This window comes from Aegilops tauschii, chromosome 1 (genome assembly GCF_002575655.3).
Source record: "Aegilops tauschii subsp. strangulata cultivar AL8/78 chromosome 1, Aet v6.0, whole genome shotgun sequence".
NCBI classification, from domain to species: domain Eukaryota; kingdom Viridiplantae; phylum Streptophyta; class Magnoliopsida; order Poales; family Poaceae; genus Aegilops; species Aegilops tauschii.
The window spans coordinates 482,566,637-482,584,444 of record NC_053035.3 but is presented as its reverse complement, the minus strand read 5'-3'; the positions used below and the strand labels follow the sequence as shown (position 1 = coordinate 482,584,444).

The window sequence follows — 17,808 nt, the reverse complement described above, 5'->3', positions numbered from 1 at the left end:
AATCCCCTACATCTGCTAGCCCATCATGGAAAGGTTTCCCACAACTTACTCGACTATGCTAGAGCCCATAATAGCTTGTGGCTGCACACGGAAGTTTCTAGCATGAATAATCTTATGATCCCTTTGAGCCTGGGTGGCGGTCCTTATACAAACAGACAACACTGGGTTCTCCAGGTGCCTCAATCCACCCAGATGTGATTTTTAGTTGCCACCTTAAGTAAACCATTATTAACAATCTCACATCTGTCATGAATTTCACTCAAACCCAATCCACGTCTACGAGCATAGCATGGCAATATAATAGCAACGTAGAAGTAACTCCCAAGGGTTTGATAAACAAAACAGGTAATAGGTACTACATCAACTACTTCCCAAAACCCACAATTTAATTAGATCCTAACCATGCAATGTTTGAGGATTGATCTAATGCAATAAAAACTGGGTATGGAAGGGTATGATAAAGTGTTACTTGCCTGCAATGTTGATGAAGATGATTCGCACTCAAAACTCTTGATAGATCTACTCGTCACACTCCGGTCGATCTATCGTAAGCAAGCAATGGTAACCACACATAAGCAATCACTCAAAAGATCAGAAAGAACGAGGAAAACAATTCGGAAAACTTCAAAACCAAGCAATTAACTCTTGCAACATAAAACAATTTCTAACAGTACCAAAATTATATGAATTTGGCCTTATCAGAAAGTTTAGGTCAAGAGCTTCGATTTGCAAAAAGAATCAACTCAAACGGAGTTACGGAACTTAAGTTATGAACAAAAGAAGTTTGAATACAAATCTGTTTGAATTCAAATTTTAAAACTTTCAAAAACATGTTTAAGTTGTTTTACTGGATAGAGGATATCATAACGAAGAAGTGGGCGTTGGTTTCGTTGGATTTGGACAAACGAGTAAAAAGTTATAGATGTTTGAAGATCAGGGGCTAATCTATAAATAAAATATTCACACACGGGTCCCTGGCCGAAAATAACAGAAAAAGAAAAAACTAAATAGTGAACGTTCGTTTATAGGATCTAAACAGTGGGCGTTCGCAGTTTAGTAAAACCTAAAAAAACAGATCTAGGTTTTCTTAATAAAACCCAAAACGAATAATAAAAAAAACCGGGGCGGTTCACGGTTTATACCGGTGGGGTTTTCATCGAAAACCGGCGGTTTTTCAGCGGCGGACCGGGTCGGCGGTGGCGGGGTTCGCCGGCGTCGGAGAAGGGCGGCGGCGGCTCGGGCTCGACCGGAGCGGCGGCTCTGGTGGCCCGCGGCGAGGGCGGAGTGGACGGGGAGGGGCGGCGCTGAGCGGCGGACCCGATGGCGGTGGTGGCGGCGGCCGAGCGCGCCGGTGGAGCGCGGGGCGAGGCGGCGGATCTCGCCGGCGGCGGCGGCTATGCGGGAGCGGGCGGCGGCGGGAGCAGAGAGAGAGGGGGGGTCGGGGCGGAGCTATTTAAGAGGGGGGCGAGGAGGTGGCGTGGAGGATGGGTAGGAGGAGGCCGGAGGCGGCACGGCGTCCATGGCGGCGCGGCGGCGTGCGGGAGGCGGAGTCCCGCCCGGGAGGTCGGGGACGCGCGGGCGTCGGGCTGGACCGTGGCCTGGCTGGGTGCTGGGCCGGCCCAGTTCGGCGGAGGGTTTTTTTTGAAAAAAAAACAGAGAAAGAAATAATAAAAACAAAAGAAAATGAAAATATTATATAGGCATATAATATATCAAAATTTTCAGAAAAAGATTTCCTACAACAAGAACATTTTTGTAGAGTCAAATAAAATCCACAAAAATTTTAATAAATCAAACAGTGCTGCTGCCTTAATAAAATCCAATAAAAATCATTTTAAAAATACCAAAATAATTTCAAATTTATTTTTCTCCAATTTTCCGATGTAGGGAATCATTTTACCCTAATTTCTGTATATTTTATTTTTGAAGAAAAATAATTTGAATAAAACTCAAATAACTCCAATATTGAAAAATAATTTCAATGGGACTTTGAATATATCCTTTGAAACTCCCAACTCATATTTCATATGTTTTGAAGAAGTCATTTTATCTTTGCTCGTGAAAATCATTGAGTTGCATAGAGTTTTAGAATTGGAAATATTCTCAAATGAAATTCAGATATTTTCAACACCCCTTTTCATTTATATAAATGGAAGAAGTCATGTCATCTTCTCTCCAGGGTTTTGTGGTGAAAAGAATTTGAATTCATGGAGATCATAAAAGAAAAATGAAAGTTTGGGAAAGTCCTTTTATTCCCTCTCCTTTAACTTTCAAAAGATTTCGAATTCCACTCACTTTCAGTCAATCAATCAAACAATCAATCCAATCTATCTGTTTATTATAACATTCCAAAATTTAGAATTTTGGGATGTTACAGATCCGGACGATTCTAAATCGCAAACCGGATACGTATTTACATTGAACGGTGGAGCTGTCAGTTGGTGCAGTTCTAAACAAAGCGTCGTGGCGGGATCTACATGTGAAGCGGAGTACATAGCTGCTTCGGAAGCAGCAAATGAAGGAGTCTGGATGAAGGAGTTCATATCCGATCTAGGTGTCATACCTAGTGCATCGGGTCCTATGAAAATCTTTTGTGACAATACTGGTGCAATTGCCTTGGCAAAGGAATCCAGATTTCACAAGAGAACCAAGCACATCAAAAGACGCTTCAATTCCATCCGGGATTTAGTCCAGGTGGGAGACATAGAAATTTGCAAGATACATACAGATCTGAATGTTAAAGACCCGTTGACTAAGCCTCTTCCACGAGCAAAACATGATCAGCACCAAGGCTCCATGGGTGTAAGAATCATTACTGTGTAATCTAGATTATTGACTCTAGTGCAAGTGGGAGACCGAAGGAAATATGCCCTAGAGGCAATAATAAAGTATTATTTATTTCCTTGTATCATGATAAATGTTTATTATTCATGCTAGAATTGTATTAACCGGAAACATAATACATGTGTGAATATATAGACAAAGAGAGTGTCACTAGTATGCCTCTACTTGACTAGCTCGTTAATCAAAGATGGTTATGTTTCCTAGCCATAGACATAAGTTGTCATTTGATTAACGAGATCACCTCATTAGGAGAATGACGTGATTGACTTGACCCATTCTGTTAGCTTAGCACTTGATCGTTTAGTATGTTGCTATTGCTTTCTTCATGACTTATACATGTTCCTATGACTATGAGATTATGCAACTCCCGTTTACCGGAGGAACACTTTGTGTGCTACCAAACGTCACAACATAAATGGGTGATTATAAAGGTGCTCTACAGGTGTCTCCAAAGGTACTTGTTGGGTTGGCGTATTTCGAGATTAGGATTTGTCACTCCAATTGTCGGAGAGGTATCTCTGGGCCCACTCGGTAATGCACATCACTATAAGCCTTGCAAGCATTGTGACTAATGAGTTAGTTGCGGGATGATGTGTTACGGAACGAGTAAAGAGACTTGCCGGTAACGAGATTGAACTAGGTATCGAGATACCGACGATCAAATCTCGGGCAAGTAACATACCGGTGACAAAGGGAACAACGTATGTTGTTATGCGGTCTGACCGATAAAGATCTTCGTAGAATATGTGGGAGCCAATATGGGCATCCAGGTCCCGCTATTGGTTATTGACCGGAGACGTGTCTCGGTCATGTCTACATAGTTCTCGAACCCGTAGAGTCCACACGCTTAACGTTACGATGACAGTTTTATTGAGTTTTGATGTACCGAAGGAGTTCGGAGTCCCGGATGAGGTCGGGGATATGACGAGGAGTCTCGAAATGGTCGAGACGTAAAGATCGATATATTGGACGACTATATTCGGACTTCGGAAAGGTTCCGAGTGATTCGGGTATTTTTCGGAGTACCGGAGAGTTACGGGAATTCGTATTGGGCCTTAATGGGCCATACGGGAAAGGAGAGAAAGGCCTCAAAAGGTGGCCGCACCCCTCCCCATGGTCTGGTCTGAATTGGACTAGGGAAGGGGGGCGCACCCTTCCTTCTTTCTCCTTCCCCCTTCCCTTCTCCTACTCCCACAAGGAAAGGAGGAGTCCTACTCCCGGTGGGAGTAGGACTCCCCAATATGGCGCGCCTCTCCCCTTGGCCGGCTGCCTCCCCCTTGCTCCTTTATATACGGGGTCAGGGGGCACCCCAGAGACACAACAATTGATCCTTGAGATCTCTTAGCCGTGTGCGGTGCCCCCCTCCACCATATTACACCTCGATAATACCGTTGCGGAGCTTAGGCGAAGCCCTGCGTCGGTGGAACATCATCATTGTCACCACGCCGTCGTGCTGACGAAACTCTCCCTCAACACTCGGCTGGATCGGAGTTCGAGGGACGTCATCGAGCTGAACGTGTGTAGAACTCGGAGGTGCCGTACGTTCCGTACTTGATCGGTCGGATCGTGAAGACGTACGACTACATCAACCGCGTTGTGATAACGCTTCCCCTGTCGGTCAACGAGGGTACGTGGAAAACACTCTCCCCTCTCGTTGCTATGCATCACCATGATCTTGCGTGTGCGTAGGAAATTTTTTGAAATTACTACGTTCCCCAACACGTCGGTATCCCAATACCTCGTTCAATCTCGTTGCCGGCAAGTCACTTTACTCGTTCCGTAATGCATGATCCCGTGACCAACTACTTGGTCACATTGAGCTCATTATGATGATGCATTACCGAGTGGGCCCAGAGATACCTCTTCGTCATATGGAGTGACAAATCCCAGTCTCGATCCGTGCCAACCCAACAGACACTTTCGGAGATACCTGTAGTGCACCTTTATAGCCACCCAGTTACGTTGTGACGTTTGGTACACCCAAAGCATTCCTACGGCATCCGGGAGTTGCACGATCTCATGGTCTAAGGAAATGATACTTGACATTAGAAAAGTTTTAGCAAACGAACTACACGATCTAGTGCTATGCTTAGGATTGGGTCTTGTCCATCACATCATTCTCCTAATGATGTGATCCCGTTATCAATGACATCCAATGTCCATGGTCAGGAAACCGTAACCATCTATTGATCAACGAGCTAGTCAACTAGAGGCTCACTAGGGACTTGTTGTGGTCTATGTATTCACACATGTATAACGATTTCCGGATAACACAATTATAGCATGAACAATAGATAATTATCATGAACAAGGAAATATAATAATAACCAGTTTATTATTGCCTCTAGGGCATATTTCCAACAGTCGTGGTGGGCGGCCACCATACGTACGCCTTAGTCCATCATCGTACATGTCATGCTTGCCACCACCTCCACCCCTCCCGCCACCACCACGGTAACTACCACCAGCGCCGTCATTGTAACCACCACCATAGCCTCCACGGTAACCTCCATCACCGCCACGGTATCCATCGTGGCCATCACGACGGAAGTAACCACCAAGGTCACGGTTGTCCCTCCTATGTTGTGGCTGTTGGATGCGGCTCCTCTTGTGGCTTCTCCTAGAACGTCTCCCATGTCACTAGTGCAGAAAAGCCTAACTATGGCGTGAAAAAAATGGCCTTGCTCGCGTGGACATCCGATGCCACTAATATGGCGCCACTGTTAAAATATAGTGGTGGCGCTGGATACCACGTCAGCAGTATTTGAAATTCTAATGGCGTGCCACGTGGCCAACACCAGTAGTAGTGTATCTTACCACTATCATTATTAACAGAAATGGGTTCAGACTGTATTCCTGATGAGAGATTTGGTTCATTTTCAATCTTTCGTGATGAGCCATGTTTCCTTTTTCGCTGGAACATGTGATGGATGCATGGGATGTTGGTTTCCTGACCGTACTCTATATTAAGCTTTCATTCTACTACCCGAATTTGATGACTTTTGATATATATTTTTCCACCACTGATGTGTCTATGCTGTTCTTGATATCGGTTGCTCACTGCACCAAATGAATTTGTACAATCTTGCTTGCTTGTTCACATTTTTCAAGTTGTGATGCCAATTCTTGTGTGGACCGGATATAACATTGATATTTCGTGCAAATAAACGGTTTAAAATAACAATCTTGTAAATGAAACAAGCATAAAAGGTGTTTTTATAATTTACACCATTCACCACCAGAAATAAGCTAAGATCCATAAACCTTTACAGACCCAATCGAATGAATTCCTCTGTTTTTTTTTCTTTTGAACCCAGCTTAAGCATATTTCACTCGGACAACTGGCTTATGCACAAGCTGAAGTTGTTCCTAACTCAGACTGGAGTTTTACCTCTGAAATAATTGATCTGTCATCTCCTTGCTACCCTTGATTTGCAATATCAGTAAGTGATATGTCTGAATCTTGATCTAAGAGCCAACCACTACTCCGTGGCTTTGCCCCTAGCATCAGTAAGTGATATGTCTGATTTGCAATAACAACGGGTGATCAACCCTTCCAACAGCAGAGTGGCGGCGCACCATCAACAGCGGTGCCGGCAATGCGGGCCCCGCCCGCGGTCTCTACGGCCAATTTCGTGTCTGCCTCCGAGTTCTCTGTTGACTTTTCTATGACATAGTTTTCATGGTTAATGTTCGCCTTAATTCGAAGGGATCGTGACGAGGATGCACAACGGAGGACGGGGAGTTTACCATGACGATGCAGAGTATATGCCCAAGCGCCAGTTCGCTGATTTTGGTGAGCTCTCCCTCTCTCAATCTCTCTGCCCCTTCACGAGGACGATGACCACCACTACATTTTCTTCTGTACCTACTACTCTACTCAACGCAGATAAGCAAACCAAGCATTTGTGAGGCGCAAACGACGTTCTCGTTTTTTTAGCTTGATAAGAGCCGTAACTAGTCCACTGACCACTCTACTTGATAGCCAAGTAGATACACTTATGGTCTTATAGCTTCAGCGCATGCGCCATCATGCGCCCAAAACCATACGTTTGTCTTATAGCTTCAGCATATGTGCCCAAAACCATACATTTGTCTTTTGATTTCACCCGTTACCCGTACCTCCAGATTTCTTCCCATACCTGTCACCTGGCCCGGTAAAATATACCCCTCTCAGGCGTAAATTTCAGAACAGCCATAAATATATCAGCAGCCTTATGTAATCTGCGTCCTGTGTTCAGATCATACACATTCACACAAAAAGAAAGGCAGAGGACGTGAGGAATTCACCAAATTGGACGCTTCCCTGTCTCTTTCGCAGCCGAGGCTTTTTTTTGTTTGTACTGTCAATGAGAGCTAGCTAGGGTTCACATGTTATGCACTATTAGTGGATCAACTTAGAAATGCCCATGTGCCAGTCTTATAATACTCCTTATCTCTAGAGTTAAGACTAAAGAGCAACTCTTGTCTTGAGTCTTGACTGGAAGCGTAGACTGTGCTCATTCTCCTCGATCTGCATATCTGCTGCGTGCCGGTATGTACATGCTCGATCATGGTTTTTGGTCCTTAATATCCTCTCTCTAGCATGCTGCAACACATACTAGAGCATGCTTGCATATGTGATATGAGTGTAGTAACAAACTAATCTTGATTGATGTGCCTGCAGGTGGTAGCAAAATGGCTGCAGCATTGGTCGAAGCTTGCGTGATGTGGTTGAGTGTCTATGTGTACCGGATAGTGCCGCTTCTCACCTTACTCATGCATCTCATCCTCGCCGTCTTCTCTGACAGCCGCCGGCGTGAAGGCAGAGGTTGGAAGAGAGTACTCGTGTGGGTGGCGTACCAGCTGACGGACTGGGGCCCGGCATATGTCATCGGCAACCTGTACCTTGAAACCTCACCGAGCGAGAAGATGATGGTCGCCTTCTGGGTCCCGTTCCTCCTGCTCCACCACGGCCGCCCGGACAACATCGGCGCCTATGCCATAGAGGACGCTAAGCTCTGGCTGCGCCTGCTCGTGTTAGACATCCCCTTGTCCGTGGGATCCTTCTTTGTTGTATACAGGTATATACTTGCCGAATGCACGGCCGGCTTGTATTTGCGCTGGGCGTCTGGCATCATGTTACCTTTGGGCATTTTGAAGCATCTCGAGAATACTCTGGCGCTACGGCGAAGCGAATTGGGCCACATTCGAGACAGAGGGTTTTCCAACAAGCAGATGTTCAACCTTGATGATTATAGAGATCAAGAGAAGCTGTCGGAACTCGAAGATGAGAAAGCCCTGCTGGTTGCTCATGAACTGTTCGAGATCTGCAAGGGAGCCTTCTGTGATTATCCGTCAAACATAAATCATGATGACATCATGAACATGTTCTCTGAAGATAGATGGGAGAGTATGTGCAAGGTCGTGGAGATGGAACTCTCCCTTATGTATGACATCCTCTACACAAAGGCAGCAGTGGTCCACACCTGGCATGGCTACGCTATCCGTCTGGCCTCGCCGCCATCGCGCTCCTGCTGTTTGGTCTCCACTGCAAAGAGAGCATGCCGACAGAAGATGAAGTTATCAGTTATGTATTGCTGTGTACGACCCTCCTCCTCGATGTGAGATGGCTGTTCAGAGCACTAGCGTCAGCATGGACACGTTCATACTTCGAACGTATGACATGCAATTGGTTGAAGCATGAATTTTGGTGCAAGGGAGGATGGAAGAAGCTCCGAAGGTTTGTCAAGTCGCTGTGCATTTCCCAGCTCTCCTTGTGGTTGTGGACATGTGCATGTCCCAAAGAGCCCAAAAGCTACAGAAGGTGGCCGGGCATCTTCGGGCAGTGTAACTTGTTGAGCCAGTGCACCGCTGGAAACAGGCACAACCTATACAGCATGCCTAGACTGGCGATTGAATGGGAAGGCCACTCGAGTTTGAGGGACTTTCAATGGGAAGACCATTCAAGAGGCCTTGAGATTCCAGACAGTGTCAAGAAGCTGGTGTTCCAAAACATATGGGAAAAGTTATTCCGTGATCCCGTGGAACTGGCGAAACGTGAGCGACAAAGCAACACTGATGATTCACCTCCAAGGCCACCAAACCACGACAAGCGCTGCCCGAGCTGCGGGAAGCTCCTCGGATATTGCACATGTCCAGGGTCACCGAACCACGATGAGCACTGCCCGAGCTGTGGGGAGCTCCCCGACTATTGCACATGTCATCCAACATCACCGAACCCCGACAAGGGCTGCTTCGATGTCTCATGTGGGCCTGTAAGGCCGCCGGGCTGCGGGAATCTCCCCAACTATTGCACATGTGTGAGTGACCCTGGTGGTCATTGGCTCATTGCCTTGGTATCCTGTATGGGCCTCCAGGGACGCCATACCCCAGGGAGCGGGTCTGCAATGGCATAGATGATGAGCCTGCTCTGTGTCCGCAATACCCCAGAGAGTGGATCTGCAACGGCGTGGAGGATCAGGCTGCTCCATGGCTGCAATACCAATACCCCAGGGAGCGGATTTGCAGCAGTGTCAACAATGAGCCCCCGAGGCTGCCTTACCCCTGGCAGGTCTGCGCTGGTATTAGAAATGCACCATTTGAAGAAAACGAATACAATGTGCAAGCAAGACCACACCATCACCCTGACGAGCAAGCTGCAGAGTACTCGCTCGAACTCTACGAGCAAGAAACTGATCGATGGAGGTATGATCGAGCCCCGCCTGAATCATATGAGCAAGTTAATCCATTGAGGCGTGTCCACACTCCACACCAGTTCCAGTTATGCTTGGGTCCCGCCAGACACTAAGCCTAAGGGCCAGTCAGATGAAGATATGGGCTTCCCTCCTGAGCTTCAAGAGGCTATCCTCATCCGGCACATCACTACAAATGTATTCCTCTCGTGCAGCTGCAGCTCCAGCCCCAGGATCACAGGAGAAGAGTCCAAAGAACAAGCAAAGGCGATCGAGCAGATGTCAGATTATATGATGTTCCTCATCGCCAACCACCCCAAAATGCTACCAGATCTGGAAACACAGGAATGCAGCCATCTTTGATGGTGCCCGTCCTTCCACTGACGAGCTTGTGCAGCGGATCAAAGACGAGGCTCGCCGTTGGGCTAAGGCCGGCGACAAAGGTCTAGATAGGATCATCCATGTAACTTGATCTTTGTACCGAGGCTGAGCATCCTCCGCTGCTCGCTATGCACTCTCTCGGACGCCAAGTTGTGTACGCCCGAGTGAGCTGCACTCTGTATTCTTTTTCCACCTATCAATGAAATGATACGCTGCTCAGCGTATTTACGAAAAAAAAAATGCTACCAGGACTTACGCTCCACAGCCTGCATGAGAGAGCACGCTGTGCTGTGGTGGAGATATGGAAAGTGGCTAAACCCGCTAATTACACAACAAAAAAGAAGGATGTGGTTGCCATGTGGATGCTGGAAAATAGGGATAATCTTAATGACCCAAATTTCGGGGAAGGAATTCAAAGCATAGAAAAGAGTTATCTTGAGGGCCCAGGCATGACTATTGTGCGGGCAGGAACTGAACTTGTTGGGAAGCTGCTAGGCCTGCTGTTATGACCGGCATATTAGGTGGGCTGTGGCCCAGGTTATCTTATCGTTATTAGGGGCTTAGCCCAATTATCTTATCGGTATTAGGGTCGTTTTCTTAGGAGTAAGTAAACCTCCCTATATAAGGAGAGGAGATGTATCAATCTAATCAAGCAAGAAGCAATCAATATTTGCTCGGCTTCCCTTAGGGAGCCGGGAGACCTAAACCCTAGCCGCCTCCTGCCTTCGCTGCCGCTGCTCCCGCCGCAAGGACGGCGCCCAGCCGCCGGCCGCCGCGCAATCTCCTCCTCCCTCCTCCCTTCTTCCCTTACAGGCTACGCCCTAGACCGGGTAGAACCCTGGTTTCTACCACCTGCCGTCCAAGGGTGCAAAAAGTGAAATTGCCAAAGAAATTGGACGTATTGTGAAAACACTTGAACACTGGATTCCAGATTTGCAGAAACTTCCCAGCAAAGAAATTGCAGGTATGGTGAAAGGACTTGAACACTGGGATATGAAAGACATGTTGAAGTTCATCTTGGAAGCGTGGGTGCGTCTGCTCATGTTTGCGTCCATGTGGTGCAGCAGGGATTCTCATGCCAAGCGACTCAGCTGCGGTGGCGAGCTCACGCCCCTCATATGGATCATCACGGAACACACAAAGAACAGTGTCGTGAAAGACCATCTCCAGAAACTTTTCCGTTGGAAAATTCCATGTATTTTCCTTCAGTCCCTATTCATAGTCATTATCTCTGTTTTTTGCTGGTTTGGTGGTTGAACTCATGTGCTCTCCTTCAGTATCTTTGTCTGTATTTTTAGTCATGTTATCTCTGTTTTTTCTGATTTGGTGGCTGCACTCTGTAGTATCTCTGGTCTGTACTCTGTACCCATGTATCTCTGGATTAATTGGTCGTCGTTTCCTTGCGACGTTTGATCTGCATTACTAGTAAAGTGATGTGTCCGATGTTGATAGATAAAGATCGTGCCGTTGTTTTCTGTTGGTGTTGCTGCCTTACTTTGGTCTATATATGGAAAACGAGAAACAAATCTTGTTTTCAAAGCCTTCTACCTAGAGACCCTACTAATGTAATTTTTACTCTATGCTCTACATTGGATTCCTGGACTGTTCTGCAGAAAAAAGGTGTGCGGTGCTAAACATTCTTAGGGAAGTGACTAAGAGGTAGCCCAAGTGGCGCGTGATGTCTACAGAGGCGCTCATGACTGGAATCGTGTGTGCCTCAAAAGGCGCCCGGAACACAGAGACTTTTCACCCTTACTGAGAAGTATTTTCAATTTTTGCTGTACTCTGTATCGACACGGTGCCCCAGGACCTATAACTTGTTAAATTTTCTATTCGGAAAAGCTATTTTCCAGTCGACCTTCCGTTTGCAACAGATCCGAACAACCCCATCGTCGTTCGATCCGAATTTTACGCGCGGTTACGATCAGTTCTTTTTCATCAAGTACGTCCGCCCACGATTCTCGGCCCATTTTTTTTGGTCCTGCACGTGATTCTCGGCCCGCAAGTTTGGGCCATGCACTGTGACTGTTGTGCAGAAAAAGAATGACTGTTGTGTGGAAACGAAATAAAAAAGCTTAGTAGGGGATTCGAACTCTGGCTGCCAAGCTTACATTAAAGCTTACATTAAAGAGGAACAACCAACCCAGCCACCGTCAATTGTTGTATAGTTATAAGAAACTAAGTATTTGACCCTTTCTTTATTACAACAATGGGAAAAAAAGCCTTATATCTTCTGATTTTTGCACTAGTGCATCATGTTGACTATAGGGAAGAGGCATACTGTCTTTGTACATACGTATTTATAGGTCATGTTTACATTGATTTTTAATCTTCTTTTTTAAGAAACAAAGTGTTTGGAATTGGGATTGAACTCCGATAATTTATGTACCGCCTATCTGTTAATTTATGTATAAACACCGTGATAGTTTTGACCCAGGGAAAATGTTATTGAATTATACTCTGTTATTTTTTGTAAATAACATGCTAATTTCCGAAACGCGGACCTAATAACTTAATCCGGGCCTAGAAACTTTTGACCGGGGAATTATTTTTGTTGAAACATACTCACCGTAACTTTTATGTAAATAACGCAGTAATTCGCACACCACAGACCCGATAACTAGGATACAAACACAGTGATAACTTCGACACGGGAAAAATGTTATTGACCCCTATTTTAAAAAGAAGATATCTCAGTAATTTATGTGTAAATAACATGGTATTTTACGCAACACGGACGTTATAACTTGCATGCAACACTCTGGTTACATTGACCCAAAAAAGTTTATTGAACTTACACCTGATAATTTTTATATAACGAAAAAGCTAACTTCCGATAACATTGACCCTTGACAAAATTGTTGAAAATATACTCCGATAACATCTGTGTAAATAACATGGTAATATAGGCTCCCGGACAGGATAACTTAGGCACAAACACCTGATAACTTTGACCCGTGGAAATTTTTTTGTTGAAAACATACTACCGATAACTTCTTTGTAAATAGGATGATAATATACACTTTCATACTTGATAACTAAGGTACAAACACCACGATAACTTTGACCCGTGAAAAAAGTTGTTGAAACCATACTACGGTAACATCTGTGTAAATAACATGGTAATATACGCTTCCGAGCCTGATAATTTAGGTACAAACACAACAATAACTTTGACCCGGGGAAAAAGATGTTTAAAACATACCACCGATAACTTTGTGTGTAAATAGTATAATAATATAGACTTCTGGTCCTAATAACTTAGGTACAGACAACATGATAAATTTGAACCCGTGATTTTCTTTTATTGAAAACATATCATTAATAACTTCTCGTGTAATAACATGATAATATACGCTCCCGGACCTGATAACTTAGGTACAAACACCACGATAACTTTGACCCGTGTAAAATAGTTGTTTGGAAACATAGTCCGATAACATCCGTATAAATAACATGGTAATATAGGCTCCCGGACCTGATAACTTAGGTACAAACACCTCGATAACTTTTGACCCGTGAATAAAAGTTGTTGAAAACATACTCGGCGGGATCTGTGTAAATAACATGGTAATATATGCACATCAGAATTGATACGTTATTTACCCCAGACATGATAACTTTTGACCCACAAAAAAATTATTCAGAACATGCCAACATGGTATCCAGTTTCGAAGGTCTCGCTGCAGTGGATTATTTTTTTGTGAAAACAGATTTTGGATCGAACAGACGATTCGAGGGACAAAACATTTTGAAATTCAAAACAAAAAGAATCCACGATGACATGAGCTTTTCTGCACTTTTAGTGCATTTGCATGTGGGGAAAAGTTGTAAGAAGTCATTTTTATGCCCGGAATTTGTTTATGTAAACATCATGGTAACTGATGTACCATATACGTGATAACTAGCATACCCTATGCGTGGTAAAAAAAATTATCGGAATATATCAACATGGGATCCAGTTTCGAAGTTCTCGCCGCGACGGTTCTTGTAACACCCCGAGAATCATGCTACAGTAACTCTCTGTGATTAAGCTAATCATGTTGCTAAACAGGGCTTGATCACATTTGAATCACCTTTCTTTTCAAACTCCTAATTCAAACTTCAATTAAATTTAAAAGTGGAAAATAAAAGTTTTCAAAAATTTAAACAAAAATGTTCGGGCCATGCCAGAAATTGCACTGATAATTATTGTGGAGAAAACACATTTTTATAAAATGCCTAAATACTTTTAAATTAAATAAAGCAGAAAAGAAAATAAACAAATAAAAAGAAAATACAAAAGAGCACAGAACAAACAAACAAAAAAAGAAGAAGAAGGAGAAGGCCCCCCCCCACTGGACCCCTGGCCCAACTGGGCCGACCCCCGGCCCAGCCGGCCTAGCCCACCTCTCCCACTCGCCCTCCCCTTCCCTGTTCCCCAGACCGAGGTCGGAACAGGGGCCGGTCCCCGCCGCACCCCCTCGCCGGCGACGGGGGAGGATAAGGACGCCAGCGCCCCCCCGCCTCCTCGGGCCCCTCTCCCACTCGCCCCCGCTCACCTCTCGGCCTCTGCGCCTCTCTCCCCCCCCAGATCCGCGCCGCTCCTTCCTTCCCCACGCCCGACGCGGTCGCCGCCGTTCTCCGTCGTTCACACGGCCACCGTGCCCACCTCGCCGCCCCACGGTGTCTCCAAGGACCGCCGTCGCCCGCTGCTTCGTCTGGTGCAGCCCGTTGGAGACCGGAGCCCCTACAACGAGCACACCGAGCTCGTCTTCAACTTCGGTCGCCGGCGACCCCTTTCTTCCCCGGCACCGACCTGCTGCTCCTAAGCCTCTCACCGGCCTCCGTGTGCCGCGCGGTGAGCTTCTCCCCCTCCTCCCCTGTCCTTTCGCTCTCGCGCGCCCCCTAGCTGCTTTCCCACGCGCGCCCGAACGCAGCGCCGCGGAGTTCGTCGCCGGCGGGCCTCCGGTGACCAATTGGTCATGGGCGTATGCCCGTTAGCTTGACCGCATCATGCAGCACCCGCCTAGCTGGTTAGTTTGGCCACTCGCGCGCTCTAACGCCGCACCCGCTCCACCCCGAACTCCGGCGCCGCTTTTGCTCGTTGCCGGCGCCGTTTCCGGCAGCTCCAGCTCCGGCCGGTCTCACCACGCGACGCGGCGGGCTCTCCCCGTTCGAACGCACCCACCCGCGCCCGTGTAGGCCCCCTGTAGACGAATCCCGACGGGGCCGAGCGCCCTCCGCCGCGTTTTCGTGCTCGCCGGCGTTCAACCGCCGGCCTGCTGAGCTGGCACACCTGGGGCCACCCCTGGGTCACTGCCAGCGGGCCCCGCAGGCCCCGTTGACTGGGTCAACCCAGTCAACGTGCTGACTGGGCAGGCCCAACCACTGACATGCGGGCCCTGCCGCATAATTAACAAAAAAATGTTTTTATAAATAAAACTAATTAATTAACCTGATCAGTCACTGACAGGTGGGCCCAGTAGTTTTACTAACTAAATTTAGATTAGTTTGAACTCTGTTTAACCCACTGTCTATGACAGGTTGGTCCCCCGTGTCAGTTTTGACCAGTCAACCGGACTGTTGACCGCTGACGTCACTCATACGTCATGCTGACGTCATATCCCTTTTCTGTTAATTAAATAATTCCAGAAATTCAAATAATCTTTGAAAATTCATATCTTTTAAACCGTAACTCGGATGAAAATGTTTTCTACATGAAAGTTGCTCAGAACGACGAGACGAATCCGAATACGCAGTCTGTTCGTCCACCACACCTCCCTAACCTATCGATCTAGCAACTTTCCCCCTTCGGTTCGTCTGTCCGAAAACGCGAAACATCGGGAATACTTTCCCGGATGTTCCCCCCCTTCACCGGTACCACCTGCTGTCGCGTTAGGTCACACCTAGCACCGCTCATTGTCATGTCACGCATCGTCATGCTTATGTTTGCATTGTATTTACTGTTTCTTCCCCCTCTTCTCTCCGGTAGACTACGAGACCGACACTGCTGCTGCCCAGTTCGACTACGGAGTCGACGACCCCTCCTACTTGCCAGAGCAACCAGGCAAGCCCCCCCCCTTGATCACCAGATATCGCATATTCTTCTCTATACTGCTTGCATTAGAGTAGTGTAGCATGTTACTGCTTTTCGATATCCTATCCTGATGCATAGCCTATCCTTGCTACTACTGTTGATACCTTTACCTGCAATCCTACATGCTTAGTATAGGATGCTAGTTTTCCATCAATGGCCCTACATTCTTGTCCGTCTACTGTGCTATACTATCGGGCCGTGATCACCTGGGCGGTGATCACGGGTATATACTTATATACTATATACATGACACATGTGATGACTGAAGACGGGTCGGCTCGTAGGAGTACCCGCGAGTGGATCTTTGTGGCGGAGCGACAGGGCAGGTTGAGACCGCCTAGGTGAGAGGTGGGCCTGGCCCTGGTCGGCGTTCGCGGTTACTTAACACGCTTAACGAGATCTTGGTATTTGATCTGAGTCTGGCCATTTGGTCTATACGCACTAACCATCTACGTGGGAGTAGTTATGGGTATCCCGGCGTCGTGGTATCAGCCGAAGCCTTCTTGACGTCAGCGACTGAGTGGCGCGCGCCGTGTTGGACCGCTTTGACGTAACCGCCGTGATCGTGTGGGTTGCTAGGTCTGCTCGCGGCCACGTTCGCAACGTGCAGGTGTGCATAGGGCGATGGGCCCAGACCCCTGCGCGCATAGGGTTAGACCGGCGTGCTGACCTCTCTGTTGTGCTTAGGTAGGGCTGCGACGCGTTGATCTTACGAGGCCGGGCATGACCCAGAAAAGTGTGTCCGGCCAAATGGGATCGAGCGTGTTGGGTTATGTGGTGCACCCCTGCAGGGAAGTTTATCTATTCGAATAGCCGTGTCCCTCGGTAAAAGGACGACCCGGAGTTGTACCTTGACCTTATGACAACTAGAACTGGATACTGAATAAAATACACCCTTCCAAGTGCCAGATACAACCCGGTGATCGCTCTCTAACAGGGCGACGAGGAGGGGATCGCCGGGTAGGATTATGCTATGCGATGCTACTTGGAGGACTTCAATCTACTCTCTTCTACATGCTGCAAGATGGAGATGACCAGAAGCGTAGTCTTCGACAGGACTAGCTATCCCCCTTTTATTCTGGCATTCTGCAGTTCAGTCCACTGATATGCCCCTTTACACATATACCCATGCATATGTAGTATAGCTCCTTGCTTGCGAGTACTTTGGATGAGTACTCACGGTTGCTTCTCTCCCTCTTTTTCCCCTTTCCTTTCTATCTGGTTGTCGCAACCAGATGTTGGAGCCCAGGAGCCAGACGCCACCATCGACGACGACACCTACGACACTGGAGGTGCCTACTACTACGTGCAGGCCGCTGACGACGACCAGGAGTAGTTAGGAGGATCCCAGGCAGGAGGCCTGCGCCTCGTTCGATCTGTATCCCAGTTTGTGCTAGCCTTCTTAAGGCAAACTTGTTTAACTTATGTCTGTACTCAGATATTGTTGCTTCCGCTGACTCGTCTGTGATCGAGCACTTGTATTCGAGCCCTCGAGGCCCCTGGCTTGTATTATGATGCTTGTATGACTTAATTATGTTGTAGAGTTGTGTTGTGATATCTTCCCGTGAGTCCCTGATCGTGATCGTACACATTTGCGTGCATGATTAGTGTACGGTCAAATCGGGGGCGTCACAAGTTGGTATCAGAGCCGACTGCCTGTAGGAATCCCCCTTTCCACACCCCTTGGTCGAAGTCGAGTCTAGACATTACAAAACTTTTTACTAACATGGATGTGTGTCTTACGGGCCCACGTCGCCATTGGGTGGTACTAGGATCTTTTACTCCTCGACCTTTACTCTGGGACTCTGAACTCTCTTCTACTCGGGTTAA

The 17,808-nt window shown here is 47.0% G+C and overlaps 1 pseudogene; it reads left to right on the top strand.

Annotated features, from left to right (window-relative positions):
- Positions 1 to 7,521: 7,521 nt before the first annotated feature.
- Positions 7,522 to 11,330, top strand: LOC109771546 (uncharacterized; annotated as a pseudogene).
- The last annotated feature ends 6,478 nt before the right edge of the window (positions 11,331 to 17,808 follow it).